The sequence below is a fragment of the Toxorhynchites rutilus genome, chromosome 3 (genome assembly GCF_029784135.1).
Source record: "Toxorhynchites rutilus septentrionalis strain SRP chromosome 3, ASM2978413v1, whole genome shotgun sequence".
NCBI classification, from domain to species: domain Eukaryota; kingdom Metazoa; phylum Arthropoda; class Insecta; order Diptera; family Culicidae; genus Toxorhynchites; species Toxorhynchites rutilus.
This window is the reverse complement of record NC_073746.1, coordinates 260325265-260344419: the sequence shown is the minus strand read 5'-3', so window position 1 is coordinate 260344419 and position 19155 is coordinate 260325265. Positions and strand designations below refer to the sequence as shown.

At 35.3% G+C, this 19155-nt stretch overlaps 1 protein-coding gene across 2 annotated transcripts in view; it reads right to left on the bottom strand.

The window, feature by feature from the left end:
• Window positions 1–19155, bottom strand: part of LOC129776930 (glucose dehydrogenase [FAD, quinone]) — a 45619-nt gene that overhangs the window by 24623 nt on the left and 1841 nt on the right. Inside the window, exons 1-3 of one of the 2 annotated variants that reach the window (XM_055782877.1) lie at window positions 18264–18470; window positions 18102–18205; window positions 17852–18034 (exon numbers count right to left, since the gene is read on the bottom strand). The exons of the other annotated variant lie outside the window; for it this stretch is intronic. The gene's annotated coding sequence lies outside the window, so the exon portion shown is untranslated. Of the gene's footprint in view, window positions 1–17851; window positions 18035–18101; window positions 18206–18263; window positions 18471–19155 lie in introns of those variants that run through there. 2 annotated transcript variants of the gene reach the window in all.

Sequence of the window (19155 nt, the reverse complement as noted above, 5' to 3'; positions counted from 1 at the left end):
TTAAATTATGTATTCTACCGAAGCAAACCGTTATTACTATTTTAGGATCTCGTCTGTGCCTGCGACGTTAATTTATTATCACTTTGTCGATTTGTCAAAGAAAAACTGTTCGAATGATTCCATTACAATAATGTTAAAACTCAATCAGATAATTACATTTCCTTTTTATGAATTTAACGTAACATAATTGCTTGGTTTGAGTAATTATGAACGAATCGAGTAGGCTCTAGCAAATAAGTAAAACATTTCTATCATTCTATTATTTTTCATTATTTCTTATTCATAATAGGAAAACGTATGATCATCCAACAGCTGATCTTCTGAACCGTGAATATTTAAGTAGATCGGTTATGAAGGTTGAATGATGATCGTTACTTTTCTAATTGAACATCACTGGGTATATATTTTGCAATAATAATAGTTCGGCGATAGAACGAAGGAGACTTTATCGAAAGTCTTTCCAATCGAAGTATTTTTTACGAATAAACAAAAAGGTTAGGACTCCAGGCAGTAGTTAAGACTACATAAACACAAGTGCACAAATACTGCTGGGCGCAGAAGAATCCAATATTGATTTTTGAACACATGCATCATTATGCCACAATTGCAAAGCGAATTCATTTTCTACTGGCAAAAAAATGTCCGATACAAACGAGGAAGATGCAATAATAAACATGGATATCGAAACTGGAATATCTTCTGGCGAGACAGGGTCATTTAAATGCAGAAATCCGCAAGATAAAATGAACCACATAAAAAAATTAACTCTTCTCATGTCGCTTCCACTCTCAATCCAAAATGCATTCGAATAACATGAAATGTTATTGATTCAATTGAATGTTGTTTTTCAATTTCACAAATAATAACATCCCGTCAAATATATACCCGAAATTTAAGTTTTAAGGAAAATGCTTTATTTATCATCTAAATTTATATTATCATCTTCAAAATAGGCCCGTTCTAAAGCAATACACTTTTTTCAATTAACAATCCTATCATTAAAACACTTTTTATAGCTGTATTCAGGAATTGCCTTCAGTTCACACAGTGAATTTGTTCTTATGTCGCTGTAAACAAATTAAATGACAGATCGCACTCAAAATTGACATTAAGATCACTAACAGTAGTACCAACTCTAAAAAAAATTACATATTTGATACATAAACATATTTGACAGAATGTAATCAAAAAGACTGATGATAGATGACAGTGAATATGAGCAGATAAACTTTTGTTCTTCAAAAAGCTTTGAAGTTCATTTTTCCATCCAGTGTCTTATTAGTATTTGTAATCTAAGACGTCAAAATTGAATTTCATGTTGACGAAATGAACATCAATCTACTTTCAATGCCTAGCACATGTCGCCCGAACCGGGAAGCTAAGTATACTTCAAATGGTGGCAGCTACAAAAACTCGTCTCACTGAATAAATTCAAGCGCAATTTGTTTGCAGTGTTCGTTTCATCGAACTATAGCGTTTTTGTCCTCCAGATGGTTCATTCCTTGCAATAATTTTTTTCATGCATCAGCGATATGATAAAAATGAACACATTTGTTTTTGTCTTCAATATAGTGAGAAAAGTATGATTCAAGTTAAGAAAAGTTAATTTACTTTATTTCAGAGAAATTAATTTCCACCGAAATAAAATCTTATTCGTTACTAGCGAATATTTGTTGATATTCTCATACATTGCTCAAGGTTCACCATACCCTTATGGTCCCACCACACACAGAACGTGATCTGTCGGCAGAAACGATCTGGTTTTGCAGTAAATGGGACAGCTTCACCGGATGAAAGCCATAGTTTTTCACACTTAGGGTTCTAGGAATAACGTTATAACAAGCAAACGATTTGCTTAAACTGCTTTTTTCTTCAAAAGAAAGAAATAAAAGTAGCGAATGCCGCAAATACTCTTTTTCCGGAACGAAACTCGACTTATTTTAAATGTTGAACGACCGAGGTACTTTGTTTTTTTTTTGTAAAATGGCACTAACATATTTTTGAAGTTTAATGCCATTTACATATTTCTATTTCATATTCAGTGGCGTCGACTGGGGGGTGCGGATGGGGCGGACCCGCCCGAGTGCATGATTTTAGGGGTGCATAAAGAACCGAATTTATATGAAGAATTTAGATAAATATGATTTCGAAAGGGGGGCGGGTGTGATGGTGCAAATCAACTCTTCCGCGTGAAAGCTTCACTCGACGCCACTGTTCATATTTCTCTCTGACCATATTATCACTTGGCACTTAAAATATACATTTTGTGAAGAGTAAACTGTGCGGGAACTCCTTTAAACGAGATACTCGCTATCATAATCAGGAAACTATAAGAGTGGCGTCTAAGACACAACCGCATTGTTAACTTAGGACCACAAAATTTATAGACATTAAACATTATAGAAATTTATGAATGGACCCCTTTGTTAAACATTTTCGATACCACTGACAAGTTGCGATGAATGAAAACTTGCACTTAAACAAGGACGTGAATGATTCGCAAGGCAATAAAAAGCTAATTTGAGTAGATACTGTTGATTGTTCACTGTCTAGAGTGACACTGGAAACATTTAACTTACTGAGTATCCATGTAGTTTTATAGTATCTCTTAGCCCACCACCGTTATCTATTCGATACACAACTAATCACCACATAACGATATGCAAACCGACACGGTAACTTCTTTTTAATATTTATCATTTGTTTCTGTCCGTCAGTGCATGCTCTGTACTGTACTCACTTCGTGCATTTTCTGAAGCAACAAATTTTACACATCCGTTAGACATAGCAGCAAAATAGAAACTGAGGTTGATCATGGCAAACACAATGTTTTCACGGCTATCCAACGACATGCATCAACCGCTAACCAATTTTGTCTTCGATGCACTTTCATTTTTGTTATTTCATCAATAGTTATAAACATTTGTGATTCATATAAAGTTATTGTTTTCGATCTGAACATATGAGAACATATAGTAGAGTCCTCTATTCATCAAGTTATTATTTTCAATCTGAACATATTTCAATAATATCAATATATTATATTAATTTCTTTTCATTCGTGATTTTATTATTTTATAAACTTATAATATTTTTGTACACCGTTTTTAAAAGTAATATTTGTTATGCGCTGCAACATCCAAAATAATTCAAACATCAATAACAGTTCGGCTGAAAAGTACATAAGATTGACGTCTAGATGGCGCCTCTTGAATGAATACGTATCAAAATTTGACAGCAATCGGTCGATTGGTTCATGAGTTACAACATTGAAAGTGAAGCAACTTTTGTTATTGTGATAAAATGGAAAAATCACAAATCAATGAAAACGATGGCAAAATTGCATGAATTTAGCTTCCAATTGCTCCTGCATCCAGCGTATTCTCTAGATCTGGCCCCTAGCGATTATTTTCTGTTCACAAACCTGAAGAGAATGCTCGCTGGCAAGAAATTTAAGACCGATGATGAAGTGATTACCGAAATTCAGGCCTATTTTGGAAAAACCGAAAGAGTAGGGTAGGACGGAGCTAGTTGGTCATTTTTGAATCAATTTGGTTATAACTTTGTAGTACGAAGTTTTGCGTTAGAATGTTATGCACCATAGTGAAGCTTACCTTTTACCATTTCAATGAAAAATAACCAGAGAATCAATTATTTGACATTTTTCTTTTATTTAACGTCTTTATATTTCTGAATAAATTGACCAACTAACCCCACACACGGGGTAAATTAGTCAATAATAGGCATGTTATTCTTGAGCAAATAATAAGCGTTTTTCCATTAGAAGTTACCTTCATTATAAATAAATTAATTAAATCAAAACAAAAACAGTTAACTAATATCATGTAGCAAGTAAAAAAACAAATTAATGAAAATTTCAAATTATCATCGTTGAAAATTAGTCAGACAATCTTTTCTAGCGATTTCGTCGCTCTTCCACTTTGTGGCGAACCAACGATGCCAGGTTTGAAGACATGTCTTCATTTTGAAGACATTTGATTTTGTGAAGACATTATGAAATATGTGAAGACATTTCAGTATGATAGCGTACGTGAATTTTTAAAAGATATTATTTCCATGAAATTCTAACTATTGGCCGAAAATATCGTCAAAAAAGCAGAGCTTTAGTCTCAGCGAACGAAGCTGTCCGAATACATATTGTCTCTAGAAGACATTAATTCATTTGCGCTCGAAAAGTCGAATGATTGTGACATTGAATTTCTATTATTTTGGCCCTACTATACAATAGATTAACCTAGATCTTTCAAACGACCACTTCACAAATCGAAGGTTTCCGATTACATACCTTTCCTACAATTAGTTTCATGGATATGGTTTGAGTTATAACCAAAATTTCAAAGCTGAAATAAACAAATAGAGTTATCACAGTTCGGTTCTTGTGTGAAGAACTTTCCTCCGATATTATGGTGAAGACATTTTCTCGTATGGTACTTTTGAAAAAAACCACCTGGCATCCCTGCGACGCACAACCGCTTGCATTCTTGCTTGCATTTGTTTTGATGACATTTGTACTGTTCTCCCCAAAGTATATAGAAATAGCCTCCAGGTATGCTACATTACTCAATGCATTATGGTGAGTTCTGATATTCATTGTTAGTGTTTATTATGTCTAATGAAAATTTTACAGCAAAAAATATAAATATGACAATTATATTGCAAGTGGTTTGTGTGGTGGTTGTCTCGTTTCAAATACACTGGATTTAGCAGTAACACATATGCTTTCTATGTTTGTTTATTGCTTGCGTCATGAAACACGGCATACTTGAAAATTTTATATACGTTGCTCCCAAACGAGCAATTTGTGTGACCAACTAGCCCCTCTATATATGAAAAAAGAATATTCATGAAAATTCAACAAAAATAATTTTAAAAGCGATTTCCATTAACACTTAAAGCTAATACGTACATAAAGCTTTGTTTTACGTTTGATCAGATTTTTTTTCATGGTTATAACCAGTTTAGAACACATTATATAATGCCCAAACCGTGAATGATTTTTGGCGAAATCGGAACCATGTCCGTATTCTTTAACCTACTTAAAAATATTTTTTTTCGGATTTGCTTATTTTTTTGTATCAGCAATTCGCTATTTTTCATCCATAGATCGCTAATTTTTTGGACGCTTAGATTCCAAGATATCGTCACTGTCCAACTTACCCCTATGGCCAACTAGCCCCACCCTACCCTACTATAAAAATGGTATCGAAAAGTTGCAAGATCGCTATAACCGCTGTATCGCCCTCGAAGTCATTTATAAAAGAATTTATAAAATTTATAAAATTTGTTGTGTGAGCGTTTAATCTGAAAGACCCTGTATCATGTTTTCTGCAAGAAACATTGAACATATTTTTTTCTGTTAAGAATTGTCTATTAATGTTGAAATTTTTGTGGATATATTGAAATAATTGTAATACTAGTCGTGTAATAGTAAGTACTACGTATTCAAATGAGCAAAGAACATCAATCAATTATTTTCAATCCATGTTTTAAAAAAACTTTAAACTGTCTTTAGGGATCATAATCTGAGAGAAGTTACACTAACTTCACCACAAATCGAATTAAATGAAGAAAAACACAAACTGAATGAAAAGTAATAGTATTAATGAATTAATGTTATGAGTTTTGAAAAGAAAAGAATTATCTCTTATCAATGTGAAATTATAGGTTTTTTTTCTAATATCCGGTATCCGGCCGGATAGGCCGGAGAGTTGATAGTTTCCGGATATCCGTTTCATCTCTAACAGAGATGATTAACTATGAATACGTCCGCAGCTGTATTGGTATACTTAAATGACAGTTATTTTCTTTGATAACGTAAACTTTAAATCATTCGATTCATTCGTTTCTAATTCAAATAGTACTTCGCTTTCTGCTCGTTATGGTCGGTACAATTTGAGGAGCTAGAATTGGATCAATCATGCTCAGTTTTTAGATTTTTTGTACTCTATACCTTCCGATTAAATGTACTCTTACGTTAAAAGAAAACAAATTCAATATCATGATCAGTTCGACAAAATGTACTCATCGATTAGTCTTCCCAAGGCACTAGAATGCTTCGAATGTCATACGCACATTCCTTTGCGTAGCTCTCCACTTGGCGCCGCGCATAGCGATGGATTATACCATGTTCCTCTCATGGTCAACAACAAGTGTTCTACAATTCTACAAAGGATTTTGTATGCTAAATGTAGTGCCTTTTAATTCTCGAAGTGTGATTTCATGATTGGAAGCAGTGAACGTGCAATTCGATTCTCATGGTACGATACATCGTGAATGACTTAAATATAACCTGACAATGAGACAACATTTCCGAAGTATTACGTAATTTTTTATTGTTGTAGATGAAGGAAGTGTGGCACTGAAACCACTTGATTTCCAGGAATGGTACTACATACCGAATATTCAAATGAAAGGTTGGATGTATGGTAACTTTTCTCCTGCATGATGACATATATTAACTGTAACTGTGACTGAACGTAAACTGGAATCATCTAAATAAGCTTATACTGTAATTTAGAACCCTCTCATACCCTCAAAATAAACACATCAGCAACCTGAACTAAAAACTCTACCAACATTCTTTGGTAAAGCTCATGCAGTCGACACTTGATTGCGTCTGTCTGTATTTTCAAAAGATCTTCTCATGACAACTGGAGTTACGTCACGGCGGTACAGAATAAATCAAGACCGACTACTTCTTTTACACCCGTTGTTTTCTCCGGAGCTAGTCTACTATGGTTCCTATTCTTTCCGTCCTTTCGAAAATATTAATATAAGATAAACCAATCTAAATGATATTCGCAGAATAGAATTGCTACAAAAAACACATTGTGCGTATTTCAACTGTCCCCGCGAGAATTATGCTGACCATGAGATAATTCAAATGAAACACCCAACCATACTCATAAACTAGTTCTTTTCATAAACAAGGGCGAGAGGGAACGTGAGCGATTAGGCACTCGTTTTATTGATTAATTTGGACATCAGCTCACTGAAACTTCAAAATCGATTGAAACCAGCTGAAGTTCATGGTCGGCAGCGCCAATCACGAACTTGCTTCAATGAACTTGAATGTTGATACAGTTTTTTTCACAACCCCCAATGCGTTCCGCGATCGTCAGCATCAAGTAGCGCTGGCACTAGAGCAAGCTTTCCGCGTACGCCAAAAACACAATTCAAACATCAAACTTCATACACCGGTCATCATCTGCGATCGCGGTGTTTTTTTCAATTTGCCTCTACATCATAATTCGTAACACGTACTCTTTCTACATCTTTCTCGGGGTAGTTTAAGCAAGTCACGTTGGCTACCGAATTCGTGTGCGCGATCAATGGTTTTGAATTCGTTGTTGTGTTACAATTCTTCACTTCATTTAAAATTTATAGTTTAATTGCGATCTGATGAAGCTACACCGAGCCGAATTTCATTGCCACCCTATCAAGCCAATCAATCAAGCGCACGATGTCAACCAGGTTCTGTCATGAATTTAGTTTTCAAGTTCACTCCTACGAGGGGCCGGTCACGTTCCAATCGACCACTAGCTTGTGTACGAAATCTTCCAATGCTCTACCCAACGTCAATATTGTCTTAACCCTTTCGTTACGAGCGTCGTCTAGAGACGACATCCGCGCGACGAGCTGTGTGTACGAGCGTCGTCTTTTGACGACATGAAATTCATCCTGCTCTTCGAACACACCAGCGCGATGTGCATACTTTTCGGCGCAGTGCTCCGTACGGGGGTAGCACTTCTGCGGAGCACACTTCCGTTATGAAATGGTTAAAGGTATCAGATTGGAAAATTTGATCAACCCTGCGATTGAACTTTTGATGGGTGAATTAAGGGAGCCATTAGGCAAATAGGCCTATGTTCCCAAATTCATCCATGATAGTTTTCTAGTGACAATTAATGTTCCAGCTCACTGAAAAAACTAACTTTTGATTAAAATAATATGGAGCATAATAAATTTCAATGTGAAGCAAATCAAAAACAATTATATAGAGCATTTCCACACTAAATAAACCGGGCGCTGTTTCCTATCCGATTTTATGAGCTTTGTGTATATGGTGACAGCTATCCAGAACAACACTTTTCATTTCAAATGATCAGTTTTCGTGGCTGATTTTTATAAGGGCGTATTCAAGACCGTTAATCTTTTTTTTAAGTCGTTACTCGCGATTCAGCTGTCTGATTGAGATACAGTGTTCGTTATAGGAACGTCAATGGAGTTTCTAGGAAATATTACTTGTCAAATACACTATTGATAAAAATGCTCACTTGCTTGCTGAAAACTTTTAGCAGGTGCGAAGAATTGAGAAAACACATAATTCTCAGGAGAACTATTATTATTAAAATATTTTTATTCAAAGTAATCTCCGTTTTATTATACACATTTCGCCCATATATCAAGCAAATTCTGGATTCTTTTTCAATGAAACTTTTTTTTATTTCGACAAAAGCCATTCCCCGACTCATTTTTCGACATCCTTATATTCGCCGAAGTGCTGCTCTGCAAGTATGATCTGACGAGCCCAGGTCAAGAAAAAACGGGGTATGCAATAACTTTCTACAGTTCGTGGTAGTGGGAGCAGAGTGGTCAGTGGGGTAAAATGGTCACCTGCTTGTTTGGTAGCATAACTAATGATTGTTGATGCTGATAGTGATGTTTGACGAGTTTCAAGACTTTTGAGTCAACCTGTACTTCAATAGAGCTGACGCATGTCAAAATGAAGAATGAGTACTACAGGAATCATGTGACTAGCGTGGAGAACCACCACAAACCACTTCAAAGCCTGGATTGACGCCAAATAAGATAATTCTGTGTGTACGGTAGAATTGGAAATGAGTGGTCGATTATGAGGAGTTACCACATGGCTTAGCGATTAAATCAGAGCTCTGCTGTTCGCAACAAGATAGGTCACACGAAGTGATTCCGACATAACATCGCGAGACAACACACGTCTGAGATGACTCGCCTGAAATTGAAGCAGCTTGGTTGGAAGTTGAGAAGGGAAGAGTTGGGAAGTACAAGCGTTTGTCTCGATCTTTGCAGAACTCTCTTGGTAAAAACGTTGCATGTTCCATTGGATAAAAAGGGGATAATCTGACGGGGCCAAGTTTGGAGATTGCTGCGGGTGCGATAACTTTTCCCAGTTAAGAATTTTCATTAATCCTTCAGGACTTCAGCGGTGTGCAATGGTGGGTTGTCATGTCATTCTGGTGTTTTTTATCAATGCAAAGTTCAAATTTTTCATTGGTAGTCGGTAGCGATCTGTTTTCACCGTTTTACCCGGTTCTAGTATCTCATGGTACACCATACCCTCTTGGCTCCAGCACACACAGAGCATCGTCTTTCGGCTGAAACCAATTGAATTTTGCAGCCATGATATTTTTGCGCTTATAGTTCTCGAAACAAGGTTATGACAAGCAAATGATGTGCTTCGACCGCTTTTTTCTTCAAATAGAATAACAACAATAGCGAATGCCGCGGATGCTCTTTAATTGAAACGAAATTCGTCATTGTTAATACGCTGAACAACAAGTTACTCTAAGTTTTTTTGCATTTAAAAACAAAAAAACACAGTGCACACAACGCTGCTAACAACATCTATAACATCAACCGGACAATTTCAACTCGCACACCTCGTATATACCTGATTCAAATGTATTTTCAATCAAGAAAAAAAATATATATTGAACCAAAAACCGTTCAAAAATGTTGTTTTTATAGTTATAAAATGGAGTGTAGTTGTTGCTGTATGGAAAACCAAACTGTGTATAAACTGTGTAATCAATCCATCCAGTATTCCTAATATGACTCGGAAACAAGAGATGGTAATATTCCCAGAATCATCAGTTCCCTGATATAGAGTATAACTTGTTTATCAAGTTTAGTATTGAGTTTGATAATGTATTATGTATTTAACATGAGTTCCACTCCATGCTATATGTACAGCAGCAAATTCTGATAATATAGGATTACTTTGGGCGGCTAATACATGTTCCGGTACAGCCTAAATTAACAGAAAAATCCATTATATATCCACACAAACATAGCGGTCATGAAATAATGATTCTCTCGGGCAGCTTGGAGTTTTTATTACTGATAACATCTTTCATTCAGCAGCCAGCTTCATATATAACTTCGGCGTCAGTCCTCATAGTATATCTCAATTTAAAAATTCAAATTACTTCTTGTTCGACGGAGAGCGCCATAAAAAGACGTGGCCACAACGTGGAAAAATATAAACAAATCCGGCAAATACAACTCGACACAGGGAACTGTCGACTACCTGCACGCGCAGCAAAACTTGGAGCCGCTCAAAATTAGCACAACTTAGCGTTGTCGCTGACTACCGATGTAATAATAGCGTTATTTTTAGTCTCGTATGATTGTTTTGACTCTTCACGGCAGGAACTTCGAACTTGTGGTTGAACAATGTTAGCAATGTCAGGGGTAATGTTGCAATCGATTCAGTGTGAATCGTCTTCCACCCGGCAGACGCATTTTAATGACAACGGTTTACCTTGTTGGCTCCGATTATAAAAGGTGGAAGTGAATGGCGACAAATATTGCCGAGTGCTCGCGATTCGTCACACGGTTTCCGAATAATCAAATAGACGGTCCCATCCCTAATTCAAGTTAAATGACAAATGACAGTAGATACACTTATCTTTCTGCTTCTGCACAACACATTGTATCAATATGTCCCACATTGCCTTACTTATAGATTGAAATCGACAGAAAATGATTGAACCACTAAATTGGTAATTTCTTCCGCTGACAAGGTCTACCAGTCCTAAAGCAGCGTGAACGCTATCAAATCGAGGTGGCGATATTCATTCGTATTGAGGAATTTCAGCACCACTCTTTATATGTCATTTAGCTGGCCTCGACACTATGCGAATTAATGCGTATCAAGCGCATATTTCAGATGTTTAAGGTAGAGGGTCTTTGTTAGGGGCGCTCTGGGGGAATTGTTGATTATTAGACTTGGCGATGCAAGTGTATTTCCAATTCGGTAGCTAATTCTATTCCAATATTTTAAGTTTATCTAATCTAAATTTATTTTCTTCGTGAGGCGTAGCAAAACATATAACATGCCTAAAATTTGTGAGAACAGAAAAAACTAGAAGAAATAGCACCTTGAGACATGAGCGGAAGTTATACGTAGGACTATGATTGTTCGGAACAACCTTCGAGGCCGAGCACCTCTTCCAATAATGAAACTCATTACCTTTCTTGTTCGTGAATAATCGTTAATAATCTACGTTCAAACATGATGCTCATCAACACGAACAAAAACATGCTTCTTGCATTAAAATAAAAAAGCTTTGTTCAAATTTGTGCTTATAAAAAAAATCCTCTATGGCCTCGATCCATGGCTTAAATGAACTGATATTAACACTAGAACTTCCAAAGTTCGTCGTTCGATCAAACTGAAGCTGTTATAAAACCATTGACATAATTAATGTTGAAGAGATTACTCCAACAACTTCTGCTACTTTTTTATGTAAGTAAGCACAGCCAGGACGCAAATTTCATATTACATATTTTTTGAACAGAAACAAGATGAAAGTTTCTTCAATACAAACCGAACAAATTTTGAATTAAGTTTTGAATAGTTGTAGACGAAAAATTCTATTCTCGGTGTGTTTTTATCAGTTAAAAACAATCGTTTTTGCACTCACTAAATATCAATGTTTGTATATTTGTGGAATCACGTCGAGAAGGGTTAATAAGAGTGATATTTTTGTGTATCAATTTCACTCACCTAAATAGAAACAGACGAAGATTCATTATTATAGATAATATTTTCAAGTATTTTCAACATTTGTTGGTTTCTTCCATGTAAATTTCATATTCAATCAAAATAATGCCAAATTTTATATGTTGTTTACCACTACAAACATAATTCGCCTAATTAATTCTATCGAATATATACCGGGAATTTGTAATTTTATATCTCCCCGCTGAACATTTTCAAGTTATTTTTCTAAATTGGTACTTTGGTTCACGCACACATTTCAATGAAATAGAAATATTGATATCCTTAAAAAAACCGAAAATACTAATAATGGTTGAAACACATTTGACGGATTTAACCGATCTAAATGAATTTAATGTAACTGGGTACACAATGGTAAATTGTTTGTCGAGGTCTGTGCATACATTTCTAACATTTTGAATTTTAAAGAAATATACAATAATACATACAGGGACAATTGGTTTCTAGCTGTAGAAGGCAGAAGTTCTAAAATATCTGGAATATATCATTCGCCTAGTAGTAGCGATAAAGACTTTCTAGAATTTCTGGAAGATGTGTGGTTACAACACATGCAAAATCATGAACAAAAAAGCATCATCATTACTGGTGACTTTTATATTGACTGGGTCGAACATAGAAAGTCTCATGAATTAAAGGCAATCATCCAAGCTGCTGGATTCAAACAACGAATAAATGATCACACCAGGATAACAAGAACAACTACGACGACTATTGATTTAGTTTTTACTAATTTTGACGACGGTGTTATCTAGATTCTTCATGACAGCAAAATTTCCGATCATGAAACAATCGGTATGTTATCTAGCTTCTCTGATGACTTTTTCAACTTTACCGAAACGAAGAAAAAGTTATATAAGAGTTGGAATAACTATTCGAAACGCAAGTTGGAATCTGTTTTACAGTGTAAAATAACGCCGATTGGAGAGCTATTTTCTCTGCATGATGCTGCAAAAAAATCTTGAAGAAGCACTTTGCTCTTCAATGAAACATATATTGGCGGCTAGGGAACTGGAGCACTAAGACAGGGCACAAACAAGGCCTGGTACAATTCTACGTTGGCTTCCATCAAGAGAAGACGAGATCATTATCTATTAATAGCGAAACGTACAAACAGTATTAGAAATTAGATCACGTACAGAGTATGGAGAAACATGTATGTACGTGAACTTAAAAGTTCCAAAAATAAATTAATTCAAAATGAAATCAGCGCAATTCAGCATGATCCAAAGAAACTGTGGAAAAAAAAATAAAAACTTTATGTAATCCAAGCGGAAATAGAGATATCGACATTGAATTTGACGGTAATAAGGAAAGTGGCTTCATAACTGCAGAAAAGCTAAACAAATTTTTCACGTCAAGTGTGGAGGAAATCCACAATGGTATTGTATCTCCTACAAATCGACTTAATTTTGCTTTTCCAAGTCTGCCTTCAGAATTGAGATGCTTTAGAACCATCAGCATGGAAACACTGAGGAAGGTAGTAATGGATTTAAGAAACTGTTCAGGTGTTGATGGTATTAATAAAACATTATTAGTAGATGCATTTGATTTAATCAAAGAGAATCTACTATATATAGTAAATGAGTCAATGCTTCGTGGCGAACGCCCACATAGTTGGAAGAAATCTGTTGTCATACCGATTCCAAAAAATCCAAAATCGTCCAAACCAGAAGACCGAAACTGTACGAAAAGATTCTAGAGATTGTTGTCAAAGATCAATTATTGGAACATATAACGGAAAATGGGATACTGGTAGATAAACAGTCAGGGTTTAGAAAAAATCACTCTTGTGAAACGGCTCTCAATTTGTTGCTCTTGAAGTGGAAACAGGCTATAGAGGCGAAGAAGTAGTATTGGGTGTTTTTATTGATTTGAAACGGGCTTTTGAAACAATAGATCGACATAAGTTACTAAACTTGCTTTCCAATTATAATGTAACTGGACCTGTATTGAACTGGTTTGGAAGTTACCTGGAAGGGCGAACACAAGTCACTATTTATAGGGACAGTAAATCATCGGCGGTACCAGTGAATCTGGGTGTGCCTCAAGGAAGTGTTCTGGGACCGGTGCTTTTCTTGCTTTATATCAATGATATCAAACAGGTGTTAAATGGCAGTGACGTAAACTTATTTGCTGACGACACTGTTATTTTCGTTGTAGCTGATACATTGCAAGATTGCTACATAAAGATGAACCATGAACTGCTAAACTTAGGCGAATGGTTGAAATGGAATAAATTCAAGTTAAACATAAACAAAACGAAGTACATGGTAGTATCTACTCGGAATCTTGACAATGAAGGTCTTAATATAACTATTGATGGGCAAACGATGGAAAGAGCATCATCGATCAAATATCTTATCGTTATTCTTGAAGAAACGCTGCACTTCGACGAACTTATAAACTATACTATAAAGAAGGCAGCTCAAAAATATGGAGTGCTTTGTAGAATTAATCGATTCTTGACCTTTGAAAGTAAAATCACTATCTATAAGGCACTAATTGCCCCACATTTTGATTATTGTGCATCTGTGCTATTTCTTGCAAATAAAAGGAAAATGCAAAGAATGCAAATTATGCAAAACAAGGCGATGCGCCTTATATTGAGATGTGATCGACTAACTCCACAAAGATTTATGCTCGAATGCCTGCAATGGATGCCAGTGAGTCAGCGTATTAAGTACTGCACGCTTACGTTCATATATAAGATGACTAACGGCATGACACCGAATTATCTACATAACACGATAACGTATGGGAGAGATATGCACCGATATAACACAAGACAAGCAAGTGACCTCAGAACCATGAATTTTCGAATGTCTTGTACCCAAAATTCTCTTTTTTACAGAGGATATCGACTTTACAATACATTACCAAATGAAGCAAAGACAGCAACAAATCTTCGAAGGTTCCGTAGTATTTGTAAAGATTTGTAACCCAGTATAGAATCAATGTTAATCAATGTTAGCATGTAAAATGACAAAGTTATAACGGATATTTTTGTTTCTTAACTTATGACTATGATGATGATGGTATGTTAATTGTTTGCGGAACTTAAGTAATTTTTTTTTCTTTAGTCGTACATACAAATTTAACTTTAAACAATAATTTGAGCTCGCGAGCGTTTACACACATAGAGAAGCATGATATTGAACATAAACAAATTTTTCTCGAACCAGATAAAAACGTTCCAACGGGTTTTATGTGGAAACCGGATTAAAGCTAGGGATAGCTCCACTGGAATACTCGTAGATTCATCTTTTCAACAGATAATTATAACGAGATTTTTCTGTGTTGTAGCGGATCTAATTTCAGATTTCAGGTGGATACGTTTATACTCCATGTTGAATGTAGGACCTGAAGTATCGGCTGGAATTAGGCTTAGGTTTGCTCCAGCTGTCTAGTCTCGAAAACGATTAACAGACCGTTGTCGGGTACCCAGTGAAGCAGGAATTCCTTTGTAAATTCAAGGCTAATACTGACATAGGTATTGGGTTCAATTCCTGATCGGTCAAGGATTTTTTTTCGGGTTGGAAACTTTCTTGACATGCTTTGGGATAAGTAATGGGCCTGAAGCGGAAGTAATCTGATAAAGCGGGAATTCCCTTGTAAATTTGTGGCTAATACTGACATAGGTATTGGATTCAATTCTCAATCGGTCTAGGGTCTTCCCGGGTTGGAGATTCTCTCGACATGCCATGGAATAAATGCGTCAAAATGATGATTTAAGCAGTTCTTTCGATTAGGAACCTGTGCCTGTGATATAACCTGTTCATCTCTTTCTTGTTTTTTTTTTATTCAACATTTTAACTGGTTAGTTGTATAGTACAATAAATTTCAATATGAATATAGTTATCAACAAGAGCTAGTTCAGCTCAAACTTTTGTAATGGGACCATCATCATGATTTCAGATAATGAATTATGTATTGTCTTTTGTGTGTGAGTCTGTCCTTTTTTTTACTCATTTTACCTTAAGACTGATGATGGTGGTATTAATTGTTTTTTTTATTTCAATTCAATTGTTCAATTAAATTTGAAAAAATAAAATAATTGTGAAGTCTGCAATAGAGCCCGCGCGCGTTGTCAAACATAGAAATACTTGAGATCGAGCATGAGCAAAAGTAGTTTATCGCGTATAAAATAAAAGCATTCCAAGGGGTTGTATGTGGAAACCGGAATGAAGCTAGGGATAGCTCAAACGGAATACTCGTAAATGAATCTTTTCAACAGATAATTATAACGAGATTTTTCTGTGTTGTGGCGGATCTCATTGCAGACTTCAGGTTGATACGTTTATACTCCATGTAATGTAGGACCTGAAGTATCGGCTGGAATTAGGCTTAGGTTTGCTCAGCTGTCTGGTCTCGAAAACGATTAACAGAACGTTGTCGGGTACCCAGTGAAGCAGGAATTCCTTTGTAAATTCAAGGCTAATACTGACATAGATATTGGGTTCAATTCCTGATCGGTCAAGGATTTTTTCGGGTTGGAAGTTTTCTTGACATGCCTTGGGATAAATAATGGGCCTGAAGTATCGGCTAGAATTAGGCTTGGGTTTGCTCAGCTGCTTGAACTCGGAAACGATAGAATCGTGGCCGGGGATCTGATAAAGCGGGAATTCCCTTGTAAATTTGTGGCTAATACTGACATAGGTATTGGGTTCAATTCCCGATCGGTCTAGAGTCTTCCCGGGTTGGGAATTCTCTCGACATGCCATGGGAAAAATACGATCAGATAATGGCTTATATTGTTCTTTCGATTAGTAATCTATGTTTGCGAGATAACCAGTCCGTTTTCCTTTCAATTTAATTTGCATACTGGTTAGTTGATGAAAAATATAAATACCGTAATATAATAATTATCAATAAGATAACTCGTCCCGCTCAAACCTTTGTAGGGGAATGAGGTGGGACCATCATCATTTTCATTTAAAAAAAAAATCTACCAGTGATCACAATGTAAAATTTTCCCGCTCTGTCATTGAGTTTGCTTACAGCATCATTAAGAAAAAGTTACCTTTTTTTAGCTCGGCGAATTTTGATAAGGATAATTCTATTGGTCAAGATATTTGGAGAAACTTTGTGTTGAACTGAAGGCAAATGCGTGAACTGAAGGCAAATCCTGAATGCAGCTATGAAATGTGTTTCGATGACTCGGTTGTTCGTTGGAAAAAAAAATATTGCTTATTGGGCCTATTTAGAAAGCGATAATATAAATTTAAATAAGAAATAAAGCATTTTCTTTAAAAACACAAATTCCCGATATATATTTACACACAGCTTTTTATCGAAAACAAATTCCTGAAGTTGAATTGTTTAAACAAAGACCAGTTAGGATTGGATGTGCATTCTATCAAATATATACCTGAAATTTGTAATTTGAAATCTTCCCGCTGAACATTTTTCAATATTTTTTTAAGTTGGTGTACTACTACTGTCAGCGCACAGTTGGGCGATTCCATACAAAAACTAGCCAAGCAAAAAAAAAGTGACTTTAATGCATGTTATTTACATAATTTCGGGATGCTGAACACGAATTTGTCATCCATTTTTCATTTGGGGTCGTCCATAAAGCACGTGAACCATTTTTTTTATTCTGTGCACGCCCCCCCCCCCTCGTAGAATTTTTTACATACATTATTATAAAATTTCATGATCACAAGCAACCACAATGGGCATCCTCCCTATTGAAAAAAAGATCTCGTAGTTGTCGGACGACCACTCAATTCGAAAATTCCGCTGTTAATATAAAAGATTTTCTTTTGATTACAACTTAAAACAATCATCATTATCATCATCTTCTTCTTCTTCATAACTGTCATCAGATTCATCGTCATCTTTTCCTGATTCAAATTGTTTTCTTTAAAAGAAACATAACTTAATCAGGAAGTTTTTTACCATTACTTTTCTCCTTTTCAAAATAAGTGTTTACTATTGGATATGTGGAGAAAAGAAGATGATTAACTATATGATGATAAGTATTTTCTCGACTATTTTTATGAGTGAAATGTTCTTGGGCATTTTAAATTATTTTATTACCTTTCTCTTGAGCCTTTTCGGTCATTATTCCTATAGGTAGTATTGCGGTTTGAATAATTCTACAGCCATTAAGTTAAATTCTGTGCATATAGTATCAAGAGTACAGATCAACGTAACGTTTTTCTGTGTCGATTCAGTAATCATGATTTTTTTCTGGATCTATCTGCTCGGAGCATGACATTTCTATAAAAATATTTTGAAGTTGTTTAATCAATTCTAAATGCACGCCAGTTGTTTCGGAACTTCTTACGTGCTCGTAAATAGCCAACGGTCGGTATTGCCATCATTGCTGTTGTCAGAATCTCCAGACTTTGGTCTGTCCATAATGAGACCCATTCTAGTCTCGAACCTTTCCTAAATGTGAAAATTTCATTGATTGGTATTGCTGGGCGAAATACCGATTTGTTCTTACCTGATTTTTTTTTATGGCATGGTATGTGTTTCAAACCCAGATTTTCGCCAACGCTTGAATCTCAGCCGATAGGAAACATGAATCATGCATTAAAACCAACGTATCCAACCATATTAAACTCCGATATTGTAACTTTACAAGCATATCAGCGTTGCGCAGAAGTTGTATTTGTTAAGGAGTTGAAGCATTTCCCATCATTCCATTGTGATGAATAACGAGAATGGTACAATGCCTTTACTGCTTCTCATCATCGTCTCCAAGGGATTTAACTCATTAATTTCGTTTTCTTTTTTATGACTAGATAAATTAATAATTTATTTTTAATGATGTTTTGCTGGTTTTCTACAAAAAAAACCCATATTTTCATTTTTTTTTTGTTGGGCCTCATATGATCAATTTTTACATGATCTAATGAAAGAGATTTGTTTTGTATAGTTTTTCGAACAACTAAATATTTTTTCCAGAATAAAAAATATTTTTTCCAGAATAAATATTTTTTCCAGAATCTCTCAGGAGTAGATAATCATATTTGATGGAAAAAATCCTTCTACGCATTTGTTCGAATTTCAAACAATGACAGAGTTATAGAACTTTTTTGTCTGTTTCGGACTCTGTTTCCTCAAACTGGTTCTACACTGAAAAGAACACTACGTAAACTAATTCTGTTACTTTCATTTGAAAGATGAGATAATTTAGTACCGGATATAGTAGTGGAGCATCTAAATTAGTATATTTAAATAACATTTTGGAAGTTACAAATTTAAAAGTTAGTAATTTTTAAAGTGTAATAATTAATTCTATTCCAAAAATTCATATTAAACTTTATTGTTTCTATCAATCAAATTAAAGCTCTCTAACAACTCTACATTTCATTTGTTTCTTTGACGCCCAA